Raw genomic sequence first — 23179 nt, 5'->3', positions numbered from 1 at the left:
CTCTGTCCACCCCCTCTCTCTCTTTCTCCCCTCTCTCTGGCAACCCCTCTCTCTGTCCCCACTTTCTCTCTCTGTCCCCCTTTCCCTGTCCCCCTCTCTCTCTGACCCCTCTCTCTCTGTCAGCCCTCTCTCTTCCCCCTCTGCTCCCCCTCTCTCTGACGCCCTCTCTCATCTCCCCGCTCTCTGTCCCCCTCTCTCTGTCCCCACTTTCTCTCTCTGTCCCCCTCTCTCTCTGTCCCCCTCTCTCTCTGTCACCCCTCTCTCTTCCCCCTCTGCCCCCTCTCTCTGACGCCCTATGCCCCTGTTCCCTCCTCTCTCTGTCCCCCTCTCTCTGTTCCCCTCTCTCTCTGTCCCCCCATCTCTCTCTGTCCCCCCTGTCTCTCTGTCCTCTCTCTCTGTCCTCCTCTCTCTGTAAACCACTCTCTGCCCCCTCTGCCGCCATCACTCTGTGACTCCCACTCTCTCTGCCCCCAACGCCATCTCTCCCGCTCTCTCTCCCCCTCTCTCGGAGCCCCTCTCTCTCTGCCCCTCCTTCTCTCTGTCCCTCGGCTCTCAGTCCGCCCCCTTTTGCCCCCTCTCTCATCCCCCTCTCTCTGTCACCCCCACCGTCCCCCTGCCCCCCTCTACTGTGCCCCCGTCTCTCTGTTCCCCCCTCTCTCACTGTCCCCACTCTCTGCCCCCCCTCTCTCTGTCCCTCCTTCTCCCTGTACCCCACTCTGTTCCCACTCTCTCTGACCCCTCTCTCGGTACCACCTCTCTGTCCCCCTCTCTCTCTGTCCTCCTCTCTCTTTGTCATCCCCCTCTCTTCCCCCCTGCCACCCCTCTCTCTGACCCCCTCTCCCTCTGTTCGCTCTTATCTCAGGACCCCCCTTTCTCTGTCCCACCCACTCAGTCCCCCTCTGTCTCTGTCCCCCTCTCTCTGCCCCCGTCTCTCTCTGTCCCCTCTCTCTCTGTCCCCCTCTCTCTCTGTCCCCCCTCTCTCTGCCCCCCTCTCTCTCTGTCCCCCCTTTCTCTGGCCCCCTCTTTCTCTGTCCCCCACTCTCTGTGCCCCCTCATCCTCTGTCCCCCTCTCTCTATATCCATCCTTCTCTCTGCCCCCCCCCCCCCCCGCTTTCAGTCTGCCCGCTCTGTACCACACTCTCTGCACCCCCAGGTCCCCCCCTCACTCTGTCACCCCATCTCTCGTTCTTCCCCTCTCTGTCCCCCTCTCACTGTCCCCCTCTCACTGTCCCCCTCTCACTGTCCCCCTCACTGTTCCCCCTCTCTCTGTTCCCCCTCTCTCTGTCCCCCCCTCTCTGTCCCCTCTCTCTCTGTCCCCCCTCTCTCTGTCCCCCCTCTCTCTGTCCCCCCTCCCTCTGTCCCCCCTCCCTCTGTCCCCCCTCTCTCTGTCCCCCCTCTCTGGCCCCCTCTCTCTCTGTCCCTCCTTCTCTCTGCCCCCCTCCCGCTCTCAGTCTGCCCCCTCTGTCCCACACTCTCTGCACCCCCAGGTTCCCCCTTACTCTGTCACCCCATTTCTCGTTCTCCCCCTCTCACTGTCCCCCTCACACTGTCCCCTTCACTGTTCCCTCTCTCTCCGTTCCCCTCTCTCTGTCCCCTCTCTCTGTCCCCCCTCTCTCTCCGTTCCCCCTCTCTGTCCCCCTCTCTCTGTCTCCCCTCCCCGTTCCCCTCTCTGTGTACCCCTCTCTCTCCGTTCCCCTCTCCGTGTCCCCCCCTCTGTGCCCCCTCTCTCTCCATTCTCCTCTCTCTGTCCCCCATCCGTCTCCGTTCCCCTCTCTCTGTCCTCTCTCTGTCTGTTCCCCCCTCTCTGACCCCCCTCTCTGTCCCCTCTCTCTCCGTTCCCCTCTCTCTGTCCCCCCTCCCTCTGTCCCCCCTCCCTCTGTCCCCCCTCTCTCTGTCCATCCTCTCTCTGACCCCTCTCTCTGTCCCCCTTTCTCCCCGTCCCCCTCGCTCTGTCCCTCTCTCTGTCAACCTCCTCTCTGTCCCCATTCTCTCTGTCCACCCCTTCTCGCTGTCCCCCCTCTCTGTCACCCTGCTCTGTCACCCTCCTCTCTGACCCCACTCTCTCTGTCACCTTCTCACTCTGTCCCTCCCTCTCCCTCTGTCCCCAACTCTCTGTCCACCCCTCTCTCTTTCCACCCTCTCTCTTCCCCTCTCTCTTGTCCCCCTCTCTGTCTGTTCCCGCTCTCTATCTGATCCCCTCTCTCTCTCTGACCGCCCCCTCTCTGTCCCCCTTCTCTCTGTTAACTCTCTCTGTCCCTCTCTTTCTCTGTCCCTCACTCTCTCTTTCCCCGCTCTCCCTGACCGCCCCCTCTGTCCTCCTCTCTCTTTACCCCCTCTTCCATTCCACCCTCTCTCTTTCCTCCTCTTTCAGTCCACCCCTCTCTCTGTACCCTCCTCTCCCTCTGCCCCCATCTCTCTCTCCACACCCCTCTCTCTGTCCCCCCTCTCTCTTTTTCTCCCCTCAATCTGTCCACCCCCCTCTCTCTGTCCCCCTCTCTCTCTGTCACCCCTCTCTCTTCCCACTCTGCCTCCCTCTCTCTGACCCCCTCTGCCTCTGCTCCCTCCTCTCTCTGTCCCCCCCTCTCTGTCTCCCCGCTTTATGTCCCTCTCTCTCTGTCCTCTCTCTCCCTGTCCCCCCGTCTCTATCTGTCCCCCCGTCTCTCTGTCCTCCTCTCTCTGCACACCTCTCTCTGCCGCCCTCTCTCTTTGACCCTCAATTTGTCTGCCCCCTCTGTCTCTCCCGCTCTCCGTCCCCCTCTCTCGGTGCCCCTCTCTCTCTGCCCCTCCTTCTCTCTGTCCCCCCGCTCTCAGTCCGCCCCCTCTGTCACCCTCTCTCTTTCCCCCTCTCCCTGTCCACCCTCCGTCCCCCTGCCACCCTCGACTGCGCCCCCGTCTCACAGTCCCCCCCTCTCACTGTCCCCACTCTCTCTGTCCCCTTCTCTCTTTCCCCCCTCATTCTTTCCACCCTCGCTCTGTCCGCCTCTTTCTGTCCACCCCGCTCTCTGTACCCTCCTCTCCCTCTGTCCCCATCTCTCTGTCCACCCCCCTCTCTCCGTCCCCCCTCTCTCTCTATCTCCCCTCTCTCTGTGTCCCCCCTCTCTGTCCCCCCACTCTCTCTGTCCCCCCTCTCTCTGTCCCCCTCTCTCTCAGCCCCCCTCTCTCTGTCACCCCTCTCTCTTCCTCTCTGTCACCCCTCTCTCTGACCCCCTCTGCCTCTGTTCCCTCATCTCACTGTCCCACTCTCTCTGTCCCACTCTCTCTGCCCCCTCTCTCTGTCATCCCGCTCTCTCTGTCCCCCGCACTCTGTCCCCCTCTCTCTGTCCCCTCTCTCTCTGTCCCCCCGTCTCTCTGTCCCCCCGTCTCTCTGTACTCCTCTCTCTGCACACCTCTCTCTGCCCCCTCTGCCGCCCTCACTCTGTGACCCGTCCTCTCTCTGCCCCACTGGCTCTCTCGCTCTCTGTCCCCCTCTCTCGGTGCCCCTCTCTCTCTGCCCCTCCTTCTCTCTGTCCCCCCGCTCTCAGTCCGCCCCCTCTGTCCCCCTCTCTCTTCCCCCTCTCTCTGTCACACCCTCCGTCCCCCTGCCCCCCCACTGTGCCCCCGTCCCTCTGCCCCCCTCTCTCACTGTCCTCACTCTCTCTGGCCCCCTTCTCTCTGTCCCTCCTTTTCCCCGTATCCCTTCTGTTCCCACTCTCTCTGTCCCCCTCTCTCTGTACCACCTCTGTGTCCCCCTCTCTCTCTGTCCCCCTCTCTGTCCCCCTCTCTCTGTCCACCTCTCTCTCTGTCACCCCTCTCTCTTCCCCCCTGCTACCCCTCTCTCTGACCCCCTCTCCCTCTGTTCACTTCTCTCTCAGTCCCCGTCTCTCTCTGTCCCCCTCACTCAGTCCCCCACTCTCTCTGTCCCCCTCTCTCTGTCCCCCCTCTCTCTGTCCCCCTCTCTCTGTCCCCCTCACTCAGTCCCCCACTCTCTCTGTCCCCCTCTCTCTGTCCCCCCTCTCTCTGTCCCCCCTCTCTCTGCCCCCCTCTCTCTGTCACCCCTCTCTCTTCCCTCTCTGTCACCCCTCTCTCTGACCCCCTCTGCCTCTGTTCCCTCCTCTCACTGTTCCCCTCTCTCTGTCCGCCTCTCTCTGTCCCCCCTCTCTCTGTCCCCCTCTTTCTATCCCCCCTCTCTGTCGCCCATCCCTCTCCCTCTGTCCCTCTCTCTGTCCCCCCCTTTCTATCCCCCCTCTCTGTCCCCCATCCGTCTCCCTCTGTCCCTCTCTCTGACCCCCTCTCTCTGTCCCCTCTCTCTGTGTCACCCCTCTGTCTGTCCCCCCTCACTCTGTACTCTCCTCTCCCTTCCCTCTGTCCCCATCGCTCTGTCCACCCCTCTCTCTCTGTCCCCTCTCTCTGGCCCCCTCTCTCTGTCCCCCTCTCTCTGTGCCCCCTCTTCCTCTGTCCCCCTCTCTCTCTGTCGCCCCTCTCTCTGTCCTCCTCTCTCTCTGTCACCCCTCTCTCTATCCTCCTCTCTCTCTGTCACCCCTCTCTCTGACCACCTCTCCCTCTGTCCCCCTGTCTGTCCCCCTCTCTCTCTGTCCCCCTCTCTCTGTCCCCCTCCCTCTCTTTCCCCACTCTCTCTGTGCCCCCTCTTCCTCTGTCCCCCTCTCTCTCTGTCCCTCCTTCTCTCTGCTCTCCCGCTCTCAGTCTGCGCCCTCTGTACCACACTCTCTGTCCCCCCACACTCTGTCACCCCATCTCTCTTTCTCCCCCTCTCTGTCCCCCTCTCTCTGACCCCCTCTTTCTGACCCCCTCTCTCTGTTCCCCCCTCTCTGTATCCCCCTCTCTGTCCTCTCTCTCTCTCTGTCCCCTCTCTCTGTCCCCACTCTCTCTCCGTTCCCCTCTCTGTGTCCCCCTCTCTCTCCATTCCCCTCTCTCTGTCCCCCTCTCTGTGTCCCCCTCTCTCTCCATTCCCCTCTCTCTGTCCCCACTCTCTCTCCGTTCCCCTCTCTGTGCCCCCCTCTCTCTCCATTCCCCTCTCTCTGTCCCCCATCTCTCACCATTCCCCTCTGTCTGTCCTCTCTCTCTCTGCTCCCCTCCCTCTGTCCCCCCGTCCCCACCCCCTCTGTCCCCCTCTCTCTGTCCCTCTCTCACTGTCCCCTCTCTCTCTCTCTCCCTCTCTGTCGCCCTCTCTTAGTCCCCCCGTCCCCCCTCTCTCTGTCCCCCTCTCCGTCACTCTCTCCCCGTTCCTCTCTCTCTGTCCCCCCTCTCTGTCCCACCTCTCTGTCCCCTCCTCTCTCTCCGTTCCCCTCTCTCTGTCCCCCTCTTTCTATCCCCCCTCTCTGTCCCCCCTCTCTCTCCATTCCCCTCTCTCTGTCCCCCTTTCTCCCTGTCACCCCTCTGTCTGTCCCCCTCTCTCTGTACTCTCCTCTCCCCTCACTCTGTCCCCATCTCTCTGTCCACCCCTCTCTCTCTGTCCCCCTCTCTCTGTCCCCCTTTCTCCCTGTCACCCCTGTCTGTCCCCCTCTCTCTGTACTCTCCTCTCCCCTCCCTCTGTCCCCATCTCTCTGTACACCACTCTCTCTGTACCCCTCTCTCTGTCCCCCTCTCTCCCTGTCACCCCTCTGTCTGTCCTCCCTATCTCTGTACTCTCCTCTCCCCTCCCTCTGTCCACCCCTCTCTCTCTTTACCCCCCTCCCCATCTCTCCCCTACCTCTCTCCCCCCACTCTCTTGTCGCCCTCTCTCTCTGTCCCCCCTTCTGTTCTCCCCTCTCTCTGTCCGTCCCCTCTGTCCTCCTCTCTCTTTCCTCTTTCTTTTCCCCGCTCTCTCTGCCCCCCTCTTTCTGTCTCCCCACTCTCTGCGCCCCCACCTCTCTTTCCCCTTCTCTCAATGTCCCCCCTCTCTCTGCCCCCACTCTCTCTCTCTGTCCCCCTCCCTCTGACACCACTCTCTCTTTGTCCCCCCTCTCTGTACCCCCTGCTGTCTGACCCTCCTCTCTGTCCCCACTCTCTGTCACCATCTCACTCTGTCCCTCCCTCTCCCTCTGTCCCCATCTCTCTGCCCACCCCTCTCTCTTTGTACCCCTCTCTATGTCCCCTCTCTCTGTTCCCCCACTCTCTTCCGCTCTCTCTACCCCCCTCTCTCCCCTATCACTCCACACTCTCTCTCGCCCCACTCTCTTGTCCCCCTCTCTGTCTGTCCCTCCTCTCTCTGACCCACTCTCTCTCTCTCGGACCGCCCCCTCTCTGTCCCCCTCTTTCTCTGTCCCTCCTTCCCTCTGTACGCTCCTCTCCCTTCCCTCTGACCCCATCTCTCTGTCCACACCTCTCTCTCTGTCCCCCTCTCTCTCTGCCCCCCTCTCTCTGTCCCCCCACTCACTGTCCTCCTCTCTCTGTCCACCCTCTCTCTCTCTTTCCCCTCTCTTTACCCCCCTCTCTCTCCCCATCTCTCCCCTACCTCTCTCCCCCCAATCTCTTGTCGCCACTCTCCCTGTCCGCCCCCTCTGTTCCCCTCTCTCTTTCCCCCCGCTTTCTTTCCACCCTCTCTCTGTCCCCTCTTTCTGTCCCCCTATCTCTCGCCGTCCCCCTCTCTCTCTTTCTCCCCTTTCTTTGGCAACCCCTCTCTCTGTCCCCTCCTCTCTGCCCCCCTCTCTCTCTGTCCTCCCTCTCTGCCCCCCTCTCTCTCTGTGTCACCCCTCTCTCGTCCCCCTCTTCCCCACTCTCTCTGACCCCCTCTCCCTCTGTTCCCTCCTCTCTCGGTGCCCCTCTCTCTCTGCCCCTCCTTGTCTCTGTCCCCCCGCTCTCTGTCCTCCCGCTCTCTGTCCCCCTCTCTCTGTCCCCCAATCTCTGTCCCCCCCCCCCTCTGTCCCCAGTCTCTCTGTCCCCCCCTCTCTCTCGCGGTCCCCCCTCTCTCTCTGTCCCCCCTCTCTCTTTGTCCCCCCTTTCCCTCTTTCCTATCTCTGTCCTCTCTCTCTCTGTCCTCACTCTGTCCACTCTCTCTCTCTGTCCCCCTCTCTCTGCCCCCCTCTCTCTCTGTCCCCCCTCTCTCTCTCTGTCTCCCTCTCTCTCTGTCCCCCTCCCTCTCTCTCTCTGTCCCCCTCTCTCTCTGCCCCCCTCTCTCTCTCTGTACCCCCCTCTCTCTGTCCACCCTCTCTCTGTCACCCTCTCTCTCTCTCTGTCCCCCACTCTCTTTGTCCTCTCTCTATTCTCCTCTCTCTGTAAACCACTCTCTGCCCTCTCTGCCGCCCCTCTCGCTGTGACCCCCACTCTCTCTGCGCCCCCCCGTCTCTCCCGCTCTCTGTCCCCCTCTGTCTGTCCCCCTCTCTCTCTGCCCCTCATTCTCTCTGTCCCCCTCTCTCTGTCCCCCTCTTCCTCTGTCCCCCTCTCTGTCCCCCTCTCTCTCTGATCCCCTCTCTCTCTGACCGCCCCCTCTCTGTCCCCCTCTTTCTCTGTCCCTCCTTCTCTCTGTACTCCCCTCTCACTTCCCTGTGACCCCATCTCTCTGTCCACACCTCTCTCTCTGTCCGCCTCTCTCTGTCCCCCCACTCACTGTCCCCCTCTCTCTGTCCACCCTCTCTCTCTCTTCCCCCTCTTTTAACCCCCTCTCTCCCCCCACTCTCTTGTCGCCATTCTCCCTGTCCGCCCCCTCTGTTCCCCTCTCTCTTTCCCCCCTCTTTCTTTCCACCCTCTCTCTGTCCCCTTCTCTCTGTCCCCCCTCTCTGTCCCCCCTCTCTCTGTCCCCCCTCTCTGCTCCCTCTCTCTCTGTCCTCCCTCTCTGTCCCCCTCTCTCTGCCCCCCTCTCTCTCTCTGTCACCCCTCTCTCTTCCCCCTCTGCCCCACTCTGTCTGACCCCTCTCCCTCTGTTCCCTCCTCTCTCTGCGCCCCTTTCTCTGTACCCCCCTCTCTCTGTCCCCCGCTCTCTGTTCCCCCGCTCTCTGTCCCCCTCTCTCTGTCCCCTAATCTCTGTCCCCCTCTCTCTGTCCCCGCTCTCTCTCTGTCTCCCTCTCTCTTTGTCCCCCCTTTCTCTCTGTCCTCTCTCTCTCTGTCCTCTCTCTGTCCTCTCTCCCTCTGTCTGTTCCCCCTCTCTCTGCCCCCCTCTGTCTTAGTCCCCTTCTCTCTCTCTCTGTCCCTCTCTCTCTCTGTCCGCCCTCTCTCTCTGTTCCCCCTCTCTCTCTGTCCCCCTCTCTCTCACTGTCCTCCCCTCTCTCTGTCCACCTCTCTCTCTCTGTTCCCCTCTCTCTGTTCACCACTCTCTGCCCCCTCTGACCCTCTTCTCTCTCTGTCTCCCCTCTCTCAGTCCGCCCCCTCTGTCCCCCTCCCTCTTTCCCCCCTGTCTCTTCCCCCCTCTCTGTCCCTCCTCTATCTGACCCCCTCTCTCTTCCACCCCTTGTCCCTGACCCCACTCTCTCTGTCCCCTTCTCCCTGTACCCACTCTCTCTGTACCCCTCTGTCTCTGTCCCCCTCTCTCTGTCCCCCATCTCCGTCCCTCCCCTCTCTGTCCACCTTCTCTCTCTGTCCCCCTCCACTCTGCCCATTCTCTCTGTCCCCGCCTCTCTCCCCCTCTCTGTCCCCTCTCTCTGTTTCCCCCCTCTCTGTCCCCTCTCTCTCTATCCCCCCTCTGCCCCCTCTCTCTGTCCCCCTCTCTCTGTCCCCTCTCTCTCTGTCCCCCTTCTCCATCTGTCGCCTCTCTCTATCCCCCTCTCTCTGGCCCTCCCAGTCTCTGTCCCCCTCTCTCTGTCCTCTGTCCCCCTCTCTCTCTGTCCCCCTCTCCATCTGTCCCCGTCTCTCTTTACCCCTCTCTCTGACCCCCCTCTCTGTCCCCCACCTCCCCCCCCCGCTCTGTCCCGCCTTCTCGGTCCCAGCCCTCTCCCTGTATCCCCTCTCTCTGTCCCCTCACTCTCTCTGACCCCTCACTCGCTCTGTTCCCCCCTCTCTCTCTCTATACCCCCTCTCTCTCTATCCCACTCTCTGCCCCCCCTCTCCCTATCCCCCCTCTCTGTCCCGCCTTATTGGTCCCAGCCCTCTCTCTGTACCCCTCTCTGTGTCCCCCTCTCTCTCTGTCCCCCTCTCTCTCTGTCCCCTCTCTCTCTGTGCCCCTCTCTCACTGTCCCCACTCTCTCTGTCCCCCTCTGTCTATCCCCCCTCTCTGTCCCCCCGCCCCTCTGTTCCGCTTTCTCGGTCCCAGCCCTCTCTATGTACCCCCTCTCTCTGTCCCCTCACTCTCTCTGCCCCCCCCATCCCTCTCTCTCTGTCCCCCTCTCTGTCTCCCCTCTCTCTGTCCCCCACTCTCTATTCCCCACTCTCTGACCCCTCTCTCATTATGTCCTCCCCTATTTCTCTCTCTCTCCCTCACCTTATCTCTCCCTTGCCCCCCACCCACCCCCTTATCTCTCTCTCTCTCCCTGCTCCTTCACTCTCTCTCCACTTTCTCTCACTCTCGATCCACCTACCTCGGTCTCTCTTTCTTCCCCACCTCCCTCTGTTTCTCTCTGACTAAATCTTTCTCCGTCCTGCCCCTCCCTCCCTCTCTGACGCAGTCTGTCTCCCTGATGCGTCCCACTCCCTCTGATGCAGAGACTGGGGAGGGGGGTAGTGGTTGGTGCTGTGGCTGCATGTGGTTAGAGGGGTGGTTGTGAGGTGATAGAGAGATGTGGGAGGTGAGAGGAGGGGAAAAATGGAGTAGAGACGGAATTGCGGGAGGGAGACAGACGGCAGGAGAGAGAGAGAGTGCAGGGGAGGGGGTAGAGGAAAGCGTGGAAGCAGATGGAGAGAATGGGGGAGAGGAAATGGGGAGGCCAGGTTGGAGTGGGAGGGACAGAGGGAGTTAAACCCAGCTCCTGAGCTCAGGGCGCGGTGCCCTCCACTTGCCTGAGGACCAGGACTTGGGGCTGAGTCTGTCTCTCACCAGCTCAGTTTCTCCAACACAAAGACACACAACAACATCGGTCACTCTGCTGCTCGGCACGCTTTAATCAACATTTTTATTGTTTACAAATGGAAGTGATGGATACAGTCAGTGGGATGGTGCCTTTTCTCACTGGCCCCTGAGTTGTGAGACACATTGAAATGTTTCCCTGTAACCCCCTTGTGGGATAAGGATGGACAACCCAGCGCAACCCTCAGTCTGTTACCATAGCGACAGGCTGCTCCATCGCTGAAACACTGAACTGAAATGAGAAAATTCCGGATGGATTGATTAATGAGGGAATTTGATGGATGGATGGATTTGGGTGAAGGGATATTTCAGCACATTCTTCAGCTGCTGCCTGAACTTAGTCTGGGTCACGGCATAAATCGCGGTGTTTGTGCAGCAACTGAGGAGCTGCAGCATGAAGCCCAATTCCTGCAAAAAGGGATGGAGATCCAGAGGGGTAAGCACAATATACGACATCCGGTTCCATATAGAAAACAGCATGAACGTTGACCATAACAGGATGAAATTGGCCGAGATCACAAACAGTAAAATGATGGATTTTTATCGGTTTCTCATTTCAGTGTCAGACTGAGCGTCCCCATTGGTGTGAGCACGGAGTCTCCTGCGGGCTCTGCTGGTCACTACAATGTGTCTGACGGTGAGAACATTGAGCAGCAGAATCAGGAGAAATAGGAAACACGGGGTTAGAATGTGGTGGAGGAACTCGATTGTGACCCAGACACTGGAGAATAGATCAGCGAATGTTACATCACAAAACCAGGGGCGGTTCACCAGCCGATACTGAGCCGTGTACATAAAATACCAGAAAATGTTCTTTAAACAGCTCAGCGCAGTCACTGCTCCCAAAACCACAGCCGCCGTTTTCTCACTGCAATATTTACTTTTCAGCTTCTGGCAACAAATGGCCACAAACCGATCAAAGGTGAAAGTGACGGTGAACCAGACAGAGCAGTCAGTAGCTGCATAAAGCAGGACGGCGTGGATATTACACACGGGGACGGAGTCCCTCAGGAAATAAAACTGTTCCTGATAAACAATGGGAATGTGTCTCAGGATCAGGTCGAGGATAATGACCAGGAGATCCGCCGCTGCCATGGCCCCTAGGTAACGTCTGACACATGGAGACAATCCACAATCTTTATAAAGCAGGACGTAGATGGTCAGTATGTTAACTGTGAGGAAGGAAAACAAACCCATTATCCATCAGCCTGGAGGCAAAGGGACCCGTTTGATCGGAGACCCAGTGAGATTTTCAAATGTGTCGCTGTATTCAGGGATTTATTAAAATAATTGGAGCTGGAATAACAAATGGGAAGGTCGGAATTACTGACAAAAATGTGACATAAACCACAAGAAACCCTCCCATCTCCAAACACACAGAGACACATCCATAAGGACAGATGGTTTCTAGAACATTCCCACACACTCGCTCACTCCAGAGCAGACACAGGTCACTCCTTCCCAGTTCCTAATACGGAGGGTGGAAACGTTGCTGTCCTGAAGGATTCTCTCCCAGTTTCCTGAAGGCAAACGGAGTTTGGGAATTCCTGTATTTTGGTCTAAATTGTGCTCGATCCTGTGTTGTGAAGAAATGTAAACACAGGGAAAACGTATTCCCCCCTTTAACTGCCTGAGGGGCCTTCGGAACAGTGTCTCCTTCTCCCTGGAACGGAATCTCTTCCCTCGGGATCTTATCGTTTGTTCAATTCACTGACGTCCGGCCGTTCACAAACAATGTCAGGGACAGAACGTTCCGGGGAATGGCAGTTATAGAATGTCAGGGACAGAACGTTCCGGGGAATGTCAGTTATAGAATGTCAGGGACAGAACGTTCTGGGGAATGTCAGTTATAGAATGTCAGGGACAGAACGTTTTGGGGAATGTCAGTTATAGAATGTCAGGGACAGAACGTTCCGGGGAATGACAGTTATATAATGTTGGGGACAGAACGTTCTGGGGAATGTCAGTTATAGAATGTCAGGGACAGAACGTTTTGGGGAATGTCAGTTATAGAATGTCAGGGACAGAACGTTCCGGGGAATGACAGTTATAGAATGTTAGGGACAGAACGTTCCGGGGAATGACAGTTATAGAATGTTGGGGACAGAACGTTCTGGGGAATGTCAGTTATAGAATGTCAGGGACAGAACGTTCCGGGGAATGACAGTTATATAATGTTGGGGACAGAACGTTCTGGGGAATGTCAGTTATAGAATGTCAGGGACAGAACGTTCCGGGGAATGACAGTTATAGAATGTTGGGGACAGAACGTTCCGGGGAATGACAGTTATAGAATGTCGGGGACAGAACGTTCCGGGGAATGAGTTATAGAATGTTGGGGACAGAACGTTCCGGGGAATGTCAGTTATAGAATGTCGGGGACAGAACGTTCCGAGGAACTCCTTGGCCTGTCCATGACCTTTCCCCCCATTCACCCCACCCTCCTCTCTGACCTATCACCTCTCTCCCACCTCCAACTCCCGATCACATTCCCAGCTCCCTTACCCCAGCCCCAGCCCCAGCCCCCTCCCATTTATCTCTCAGTCCCCCGGCAGACAAGCCTCATTTCTGATGAAGAGTTTATGCCTGAAACGTTCATTCCCCTGCTCCTCGGATGCTGCCTGACCTGCTGTGCTTTTCCAGCACCACACTCCCAGTCAGGAAACAGTTCGACACCGTCGTACTCACAGGATCAGGCCTGATGGCTAATTTAGATTAGATTAGATTACTTACAGTGTGGGAACAGGCCCTTCAGCCCAACAAGTCCACACCGACCCGCCAAAGAGCAACCCACCCAGACCCCATTCCCCTACGTTTACCCCTTCACCTAACACTACGGACAATTTCCCATGGCCAATTCACCTAACCTGCACATTTATTTTGGACTGTGGGAGGAAACGGAGCATCCGGAGGAAGCACACGCAGGCATAGGGAGAATGTGCAAACTCCACACAGTCAGTCGCCTGATTCGGGAATTGAACCCGGGTCTCTGGCGCTGTGAGGCAGCAGTGCTAACCACTGTGCCACCGTGCCGCCCAGAATGTTTCCTGAAGCCCTATCACCATCCCTGGGTATATCCTGTCCCACCGGCAGGACAGACCCACCAGTGGTGGGGACACCCTGGGGTACAGTCAGGGAAGGAGTTACCCTGCAATCCCCATCATTGATTCTAGAACCCAGGAAATCTCATAGTAACAGATCACACATGGTCAAGGAAATCGCCTGAGGGTGGTTATCTCCTGCCTCCCACCCCTCCTCTCGGTGATAACTCAGTTCCCCTCGATGTTGGAAACAAATCAGAGGCAGCACTGAGGATGACAAGGACACAGACTGTCCTCTGGGTGTGGGACTTCAATGTCCATCACCAGGAGTGTCCCCACAGGCCCCCCACTGACTGAGCAGGGCCAGGCTTCAATACACAACAGCCAGACTGAGGGAAACATCCTCACCAAACTCCTTGTCCCAGAGGGATCTGTCCCTGACAGTATCTGTAGGAGCAGCCAGCACACAGTCCGGGTGGAGGGATAGTCTCAGCCTCATATTTGACACACTCAAGATTAGTGTGTTGCTGGAAAAGCACAGCAGGTCAGGCAGCATCCGAGGAGCAGGAAAATCACCGTTTGGGGCAGCAGAACGTCATCACGAATGAGGCTGAGAGCGTCCGGGATGGAGAGATAAATCATATTAGACGTACTGCTCACTGTGTGATGTGGCACTCCCTCCTGTGAAGTAGGACATACATCTAAAGGACTGAGCACATGGAAACTGGCCATCCATGAGGCACTGTGGGCTACCAGCAGCTGCAGCATCAATGGCCTTCCCTCCATCATAAAGTCAGAAGTGGGCTCTTCACTGATGGTTTCAAAATAGTCAGCATCATTCACAACTGCACCGATACTGAAGCAGGCTATTCAGCCCATCAAGAGTTTGAAACAGGAACAGAATGAGGCCATTCAGCCATTGGAGGCTGTTACTCAGCGATTGGAGCAGATCTTTTAATCTCTCAGACCGCTCACACAGGAAATGGAAGAGAACATTCAGCATTTCAAAGCTGCTACACAGGAATACAGGGAGCTGTGTGGACCACAGCAGTACATTGACCTATAAACCCAGACTAGATACCTGTCCAGGAATGGGAGCTGTGCAGAAATCAGCAGTGCACTAATGTGTAAACCTGAAAGAAATATCCATCCAGCACAGAGCTGCACCAACCACATCATGGCATTATCTATAAACCTCAAGCAGATAGCCTGACCAGCACAGTGACCTGTGCAGTGATAACCCGGGAATTAATCTGTAAAAGAGGAGCAGTTACCCTCCCAGCATGTGGGAGTGTGTACACCAAACCAGGGCATTCATCTGTAAACCAGGAGCAGTTACCCTCCCAGCATGTAGGGCTGCGTACCCCAAACCAGGGCATTCATCTGTAAACCAGAAACAGTTACCCTCCCAGCATGGAGGACTGTGTACCCCAAACCAGGGCATTCATCTGTAAACCAGGAGCAGTTACCCTCCCAGCATGTAGGGCTGTGTACACCAAACCAGGGCATTCATCTGTAAACCAGGAGCAGTTACCCTCCCAGCATGTAGGGCTGTGTACCCCAAACCAGGGCATTCATCTGTAAACCAGAAACAGTTACCCTCCCAGCATGGAGGGCTATGTACCCCAAACCAGGGCATTCATCTGTAAACCAGGAACAGTTACCCTCCCAGCATGTAGGACTGTGTACACCAAACCAGGGCATTCATCTGTAAACCAGGAGCAGTTACCCTCCCACCATGTAGGACTGTGTACACCAAACCAGGGCATTCATCTGTAAACCAGGAGCAGTTACCTTCGCAGCATGTAGGGCTGTGTACACCAAACCAGGGCATTCATCTGTAAACCAGAAACAGTTACCCTCCCAGCATGGAGGGCTGTGTACCCCAAACCAGGGCATTCATCTGTAAACCAGCAACAGTTACCCTCCCAGCATGTAGGACTGTGTACACCAAACCAGGGCATTCATCTGTAAACCAGGAGCAGTTACCCTCCCAGCATGTAGGTCTGTGTACACCAAACCAGGGCATTGATCTGTAACCCAGGAGCAGTTACCCTCCCAGCATGTAGGACTGTGTACACCAAACCAGGGCATTCATCTGTAAACCAGGAACAGTTACCCTCTCAGCATGTAGGACTGTGTACACCAAACCAGGGCATTCATCTGTAACCCAGGAGCAGTTACCCTCCCAACATGAAGGAATGTGTACACCAAACCAGGGCATTCATCTGTAACCCAGGAGCAGTTACCCTCCCAGCATGTAGGACTGTGTACCCCACCCCAGTGTATTGCTCTGTAAACCAGGAGCAGTTACCCTCCCAGCATGTAGGGCTGTGTACCCCAAACCAGGGCATTCATCTGTAACCCAGGAGCAGTTACCCTCCCAGCATGTAGGGCTGTGTACACCAAACCAGGTCATTGATCTGTAACCCATGAGCAGTTACGCTCCCAGCATGTAGGGCTGTGTACCCCAAACCAGCGCATTCATCTGTAAACCAGAAACAGTTACCCTCCCAGCATGGAGGGCTGTGTACACCAAACCAGGGCATTGATCTGTAACCCAGGAGCAGTTACCCTCCCAGCATGTAGGACTGTGTACACCAAACCAGGGCATTCATCTGTAAACCAGGAACAGTTACCCTCCCAGCATGTAGGACTGTGTACACCAAACCAGGGCATTCATCTGTAACCCAGGAGCAGTTACCCTCCCAGCATGTAGGACTGTGTACACCAAACTAGGGCATTCATCTGTAACCCAGGAGCAGTTACCCTCCCAGCATGTAGGACTGTGTACCCCACCCCAATGCATTGATCTGTAACCCAGGAGCAGTTACCCTCCTAGCATGTAGGACTGTGTACACCAAACCAGGGCATTCATCTGTAACCCAGGAGCAGTTACCCTCCCAGCATGTAGGACTGTGTACACCAAACCAGGGCATTGATCTGTAACCCAGGAGCAGTTACCCTCCCAGCATGTAGGGCTGTGTACACCAAACCAGGGCATTGATCTGTAACCCAGGAGCAGTTACCGTCCCAGCATGTAGGGCTGTGTACACCGAAACAGGGCATTGATCTGTAACCCAGGAGCAGTTACCCTCCCAGCATGTAGGGCTGTGTACCCCACCCCAGTGCATTGATCTGTAACCCAGGAGCAGTTACCCTCCCAGCATGTAGGACTGTGTATCCCAAACCAGGGCATTGATCTGTAACCCAGGAGCAGTTACCCTCCCAGCATGTAGGACTGTGTACCCCAAACCAGGGCATTCATCTGTAACCCAGGAGCAGTTACCCTCCCAGCATGGAGGGCTGTGTACCCCAAACCAGGGCATGCATCTGTAAATCAGAAACAGTTACCCTCCCAGCATGGAGGGCTGTGTACCCCAAACCAGGGCATTCATCTGTAACCCAGGAGCAGTTACCCTCCCAGCAGGTAGGGCTGCGTACCCCACCCCAGTGCATTGATCTGTAACCCAGGATTAGTTACCCTCCCAGCATGTAGGACTGTGTACATTCCCCCCCCCCCCGCCCAGTGCATTGATCTTTAACCCAGGAGCAGTTACCCTTCCAGCATGTAGGACTGTGTACATTCCCCCCCGCCCAGTGCATTGATCTTTAACCCAGGAGCAGTTACCCTTCCAGCATGTAGGACTGTGTACATTCCCCCCCGCCCAGTGCATTGATCTGTAACCCAGGAACAGTTACCCTCCCAGCATGTAGGGCTGTGTACACCAAACCAGGGCATTCATCTGTAAACCAGGAACAGTTACCCTCCCAGCATGTAGGACAGTGTACATTCCCCCCGCCCCACCCCAGTGCATTGATCTTTAACCCAGGAGCAGTTATCCTCCCTGCATGTAGGACTGTGTACATCCCCCCCCCCAGTGCATTGCTCAGTAACACTGTGTTAGATCCCTGCCCAGCGTGGGGAAAACTAGCAGCCCGTGCTGGAAGTGACAGGATGTACAGCTTCCACCCATTTCCAGCTCCATATCCCTGTTGTGCCCTGACAAGGGGGTGTTGTGGGTGTGAACATCACTGCCAGAGAGAGATGGCGGGGGAATCAGTTTAAATATCACCACATGGGAGTGGGTTGGGAAGTAGACAGAGAGGGGGAGACTGAGAGACAGTGTCATGCAAGGTTGTGTTCCCAGGTTTCAGAATGCTGAAATGTCAGCAATTCGATAGCATCCTGTAACATGAGCCTGTCTTCCCAGGAAAGATGGGAAAAAGGGATATTGATGTGAAATCAGATGAGCATTTGTTCTGCATCTTTGTAACTGGAATTGGTTTCAACAGAATATTTGACTCATTGGGCAGATTCTAACAATAATTTATCTTTGTTTAATTTTCCTTGAGTGTGACAGAGGGACCGTCTGCACGAGGCTGAGCTATTTCCCGGTGCTATCACTTCAAACTTACCTCATTAACTACCCACCCCACCCCATGATGTCCCTCTCATTCAATACTAGCCTGATTCTCCCATCCATCATGGCGGGTGGTAGTCGCCATCGCCCGGATGCCCCTGGATATTCAGTGATCGCTGGCGCTGGTGCCATCTTTAAAAGGCCAAGGGGCACACGGTTGAGCTTTCTCAGTTCGGGGCTGCCCTGCACAGTTTACCTCGAGCATGGCAGATAAGAGGCACTTACATCACGATTTGTCGACAGGGGCATGGAAGTCCTGGTGGAGGGGCTAGTATAGAGGGGGCCCATACCACCAGACACACCGAGCATGGTCTGAGCTCACCACCCAGTTCAGTGCAGTATCTGAGGTCTGAAGAAACGTCCAGCAATACAGGATAAGCAGCAATAACCTTCCCCGCTCTGTCAGGATACAGCTCACCATATTCTCTCTGCTCCCTCACACTCACTGTATATCTGTTGTAGCACCTACTCCCCAACAAGATTCCTGCTCCACCACTCTCACTGCTGCGTGCAGCACTTTCTCTCTCTTTCTGTCTCTGTCTCTGTCTGTCTGTCTGTCTGTCTGTCTCTCTCTCTCTCTCCCTCCACCTTACCCCCTTCACTAAAAACAATGCATGGATACAACAAAGTGGACTGACTCCCTCCGGCACCTCACCATGACCCCGTCCCCCACCTACACCAGCACTAACAGCAGGGCCACCCACTCCCACCCTCCCTCTCTCCCTCCTTTTCTCCCATTTCAGGAGAAACAGCCTGGAATAGGACAGAAAGGGCCTATCTGGGTGGTGGAATGCCCGAAATCCGTTCCCTCACCCCCCTCCCCACCCCCCACCCCCACCCCCGCCATGTGGGGAGGACCCTGGTACGAGCCGGAGAGCACTGGGATGCCTCGTGTGGAGATTCTGAAACATCCACTTCCCACCGACCGAGTAAGGAGCAATGTTCAGTGAAGGGCAATTCTCACTTTAAACCCACTGGCAGCTCCGTTTCCCCCTGTCACAACTTAGAAGCCGTGCCCCTGATGCCATCTCCCTTTTGTGTTGAGCTGATACAAATGGAATCCCCACGGTCTCGGTGGGCAGTAGGGTGGGCTCACAGCACATCGTCACCACCACCTCCCAGGAAGGGAGCATGGAGGCTCCCTCCTACACCTCCCCCTGTAAACAGCTCAGATACTGAAACTAATCTGTGACAGTTACTGCTCTCCCCACTTGTCCTGACATCTTCAACAATCTGTGCTCATATACACGCAGCGCTCTCTGGTCCTGCAGCTCCATTGTAATGGCACAGCCTGTTTTAAACTGTCTTTCATTGTCTTTCCTACCAAAGTGTATCACCTCACACTGCTCTGCACTGATCCCCATCTGCCTTACACTTGAACACTGCACCAACGTGTCACTGTCCTGTTAGAGTTCCACACTGTCCTCCATAGACTTCAGAATTCTTCCAGGTTTGGTGCCATCTACAAACATTGAGATTGTTATAGCGTCACAGTCCCCATGAAACAACTGAAATCCTGCCCCATACTCACGAGTGTGAGATAGTGAAATACTGATATATTCCCACGGACAGAGTCGAATAATGACATGCTGTCAATGGAGCAACAAAAATCCTGACATATACGTGACAGAGTAGATGAAACATTGATGAACCACAGAGCAAAAGAAATCCGGATAGGTTCCACTTATCGATATTCATCAGGGTATAATGTGATGAAGTTGAAAGTGTTTACTGTACTTTTAAGAGAGAGGGAATGCTGCTCTGAACTGAGAGCTTACAAGCTCCTGTGATATGAGAGGATGGCAGACCAAGAAACGGTATATTACTACGGAGCTGTAATCGGGTAATAAGCAGTTAAGAGAAAGGGGGGTCCCAGAGTTGTGAACAGTTGATGTAAAATGTTCACTTTCAGAGTGAAAAAAATAAATTGATGTTTTTTTTTATTTAAACAGTCGAATTTGGCAGATCTGTCCCTCATATTTTAACAGTTTACGAGACAAATTGAGCATTTCTTTATGTTTAGTTTAAGTTACCAGATGAGCTTCACGCCGTGCCCTAACCATACCCGTGTGTGTATCTGTGTGTCTCTGTGTGGGGCAGGTCTGGCACTCTCTGTGGTGCTTAAAGTGATGCAATGTCACCCTCTGCTGGCCTCCACACGCCACTGCACAGACATTGGCAGAGGGTGAAAACCAACAGGGATTCATTCACGATCGGGAGGGAGAGGGCAGCTGCTCACAGCACCATCCAAACTGATGTCTTATCCATGTACTGATTTAAATGTCCTTTAAACGTTATAACTGTCCCTGCTTTCACCACTTCCTCTGGAAGTTCATTCCACACACAAACCAGACTCTGTCGAACACAATTACCTCTCATGACTTTTGTAAATCTTTTTTCCTCGCACCTTAAAAATCCCTCAGTTTTGAATCCTCAACTCTAGAGAAAAGACATCAGCCCTACAGCTTCTCTGTAACCCTCATTATTTTATAAACCTCTGTAAAGTTACTGCTTAATCTCATATTCTTCAGTGAAAAAAGTCCCAGCCTATCCAGCCTCTCCTTATAGCTCACTCCCTCCTTTCCCAGCAACATCCAGGTTAATCTCTTCTCAATCCTCTCCAGCTTAATAATATCAAGGTCAGTAATATCAAAGTGAATAGTAAAGGTATTTTCTAAGGGTATGGGGAGTCCAAAACTAGAGGGCATAGGCTTAAGGTGAGAGGGGAAACATTTAAAAGTGACCTAAGGTGCAGCTTTTTCACCCAGAGGGTGGTGTGCCTATGGAATGAGCGGGCAGGGTGACCAGACTGGACACAATATTCCAGAAGAGGTCTTACCAATATCCTGTACAACCTCAACATAACGTCCCAATTCTGATACTCAAAGGTCTGTGCTATGAAGGCATGTGTGTTAAACACCTTCTTAACCACACTATCTATATGAGATGCAAATTTTAAAGGATTATATCTGACAGCCTAGGTTTCTGTACTACAGCACTGCCAAAGGATCTACTTTTAATTGTATACGTCCTGCTGTTGTTTGATTTACCAAACCCAATACCTTGCATTAATCCAAACTAAACTCCATCAGCCACCCCTCAGCCCAGTGAGTGATATTACTGTCACCTTACCCTCTCCCTTCAATTTTAAAACGCCCACCTGTCTCCAGAATGCCTGCACACTCCGGCCTTGATTTTCACAAAGACCCTGAGCTTGGTATACCTTGTATGGTTAGGGGGACGAGGGACAGATTGCAGAAACAGTCAGTGGGGAGGAGAGGCTGGACAGTAATCAGCGACCTGGTGTCATTTCATGGTTTTAGGAAAAAGGGAGTCGCACGTGAGAGTTGCGTAAGAGTGATTGGTGTTTTGGGGTCAGAAATTAAGCTCTTCCTTCATCTCTGATCTTCAGTAATAAATATCTATTTGAGACCCTTCATTGAGTAGAGTGTGTCTGCAGGATTTTTTCCTTAATATTGCAGACTACAGATAATAGCAATTAAAGATGTTTATAGTTAATTTCGATGGTGCAGCACATACACTCAATATCCTACAGTTGAGACAAATATCTTGCATTTGTTTAATAATACAAAGTATTGTTTGTAATTCAGTAATGGTAACCTGATTATAATAAATCCACACCAAGATGAAAGTGGGCACTAAAATATGACCCAAAATCTGGGTATGGTAGTGTGGTGGGTAGTGTCCCTGTCTCTGAGCCAGAGCTCTGGATTTGATTCCAATTCCTGAACCAGTGCGGCAGTGTTCCTAGCTCAGGGCTAGAAGGTCTGGATTGAAGTCCTGCCTGTTGCAGAGGTATGTCCCATCATATCAGGACAGTCTGATGAACAAACACACAGGAGAATAATGTTACAGCTTTATGGGTATTGCTGAGTGATGCTAGTGTCCCTAGCTCCGGGCATAAAGGTCCAGGTGTAAACTCCACAGAAGTGTCTCAGGATACATCTGAACAAACTGATTAAAATTGATTTAGAATTGTGACTTGATGGAGAAGGAAGAGGTGTCAGTATTGCATTTCAGAATTTAGGCCCAGGATGACTGAAAGTACAGCCATTCGTGTTGATTGGGGTCACATTTTACAGCAGTAAAGGTTTATAAAATCAAAATGGCCATGGATAGAGTGAGTAGTCACGTGTTTTTCCCCAGGTTAGGGGCGTCCAAAACTAGAGGGCATTGGTGCAAAGTGAGAGGGGAAAGGTTTTGAGGAGGCCTTAAGGGCACCATTTCACACAGAGGGTGGTGTGCGTATGGAATGAGCTGCCAGGTGAAGTGGTGGAGGCTGGTACAACTACAGCATCTGGGTACTGAGAGACCTGGCGAGCTTTTCCAGTAATTTCTGTATTTCTTTTAAAAATGCATTCAGTTTAACACAGTTATTCTGAATAAATTTAACATTTTTATTTTTTAATGATGCAGGGACATATAAACATATCTTCAAATTGACCGAAACCATTTTCTGCTGAGGGTATGGCTCTGTGTATGACAGCAGCAATGATGCACCCACATGGAACAGGGAATGTGATGGAGACATCGTTTGGGCAATGTACAAGGACACCTCACATGGTCCAGTTTGGGAAAGGATGACATTACTGTGTGATTCAACTCAGAGAGGGAGAAAATGATATCTGCCTGAGAAGGAACGGCCTATTGCACTCTCTCTCCTTCATTGTTCCTCATCACAGCAATGTGTGCGAGCTAAAAAAAAACCTCTACAGTCATCGTTACCATTCTTATTTTTGTGGAATCCCTGCAGTGTTGAAACAGGCCCTTCGACCCAACAAGTCCATACCAACCTTCCCAACCCATTTCCCTATATTTACCCCTGATTATTGCACATAACCTAGAAATCCCTGAACACTACGGACAATTTAGCATGACAAATCCACCAAACCTGCACAGTTTGTGGTAGGAAACTGAATCACCCATTAGAAGCTCACACAGACAAGGGGAGAATGTGCAAACTCCACCCAGACAGTCACCCAAGGCTGAAATCGAACCCAAGTCCCTGGTGCTGTGAGGCAGCAGTGCTAACCACCGTGTTACCCTTTGGATGATCCCTGACCAGAATTCACTGGAATCTACTCACTACCTAAAGCAAAGGGAATTCAGCCAAATCCAAACTCTCCCAGGATGGAATCCCTTTGCTAGCAGCTTGTGTGAGTACAATATCTAAAGAAGCAGAATAACGTTTTGGACAATCTCACAATTTTTCCTTTGTCATGAATTCCATTAATATTTGGACCAAGCTTTTTCAAGTTAAAATTGCAGAGGTTTTGTGTGTGTGTGTCAGCATTTTTAGAAAGGAAAATATTGATGATATAATTGCAATGCCCCAAACAGTTTGCCATTCATCTTTCTAACATTGTTTGAGTAACATTGCTCTGGTTCATAAATGTGTTGTTTTAGCAGATTAAAGAAACTAGCCTGACTTGTTCCTAAAACTGACCCTGACCCAATCTGAGACCGATATCATCGGCCATAACACTGACCTGGTTACATTTAACATCTGTTGTGAGCAGTGGAGGAGTGGGACTAGTAAAGGGAACAGTGACCCAAAAAGCCGGGGAACTACAGGCTGGTGAGCATGATGTCAGTGGTGGGTAAGTTGATGGAGGGGATTCTGAGGAATACCTTTTGCATACATTTGGGAAGGCAAGGGCTGATCGGGGTAGACAACGAGGCTATCTGCATGGGAAATCATGGCTCGTTAATTTGGTTGAGATTTTTGAAGAGGTGACAAAGAAGATTGATGAAGGCAGTTTGGTAGATATTGTCTATATGGACTT

The sequence above is a fragment of the Chiloscyllium plagiosum genome, unplaced genomic scaffold (genome assembly GCF_037043375.1).
Source record: "Chiloscyllium plagiosum isolate Xiang-an unplaced genomic scaffold, Cpla_swu_hap1 HiC_scaffold_13, whole genome shotgun sequence".
Taxonomy (NCBI): Eukaryota; Metazoa; Chordata; class Chondrichthyes; order Orectolobiformes; family Hemiscylliidae; genus Chiloscyllium; species Chiloscyllium plagiosum.
This window is presented reverse-complemented; position numbering follows the sequence as displayed.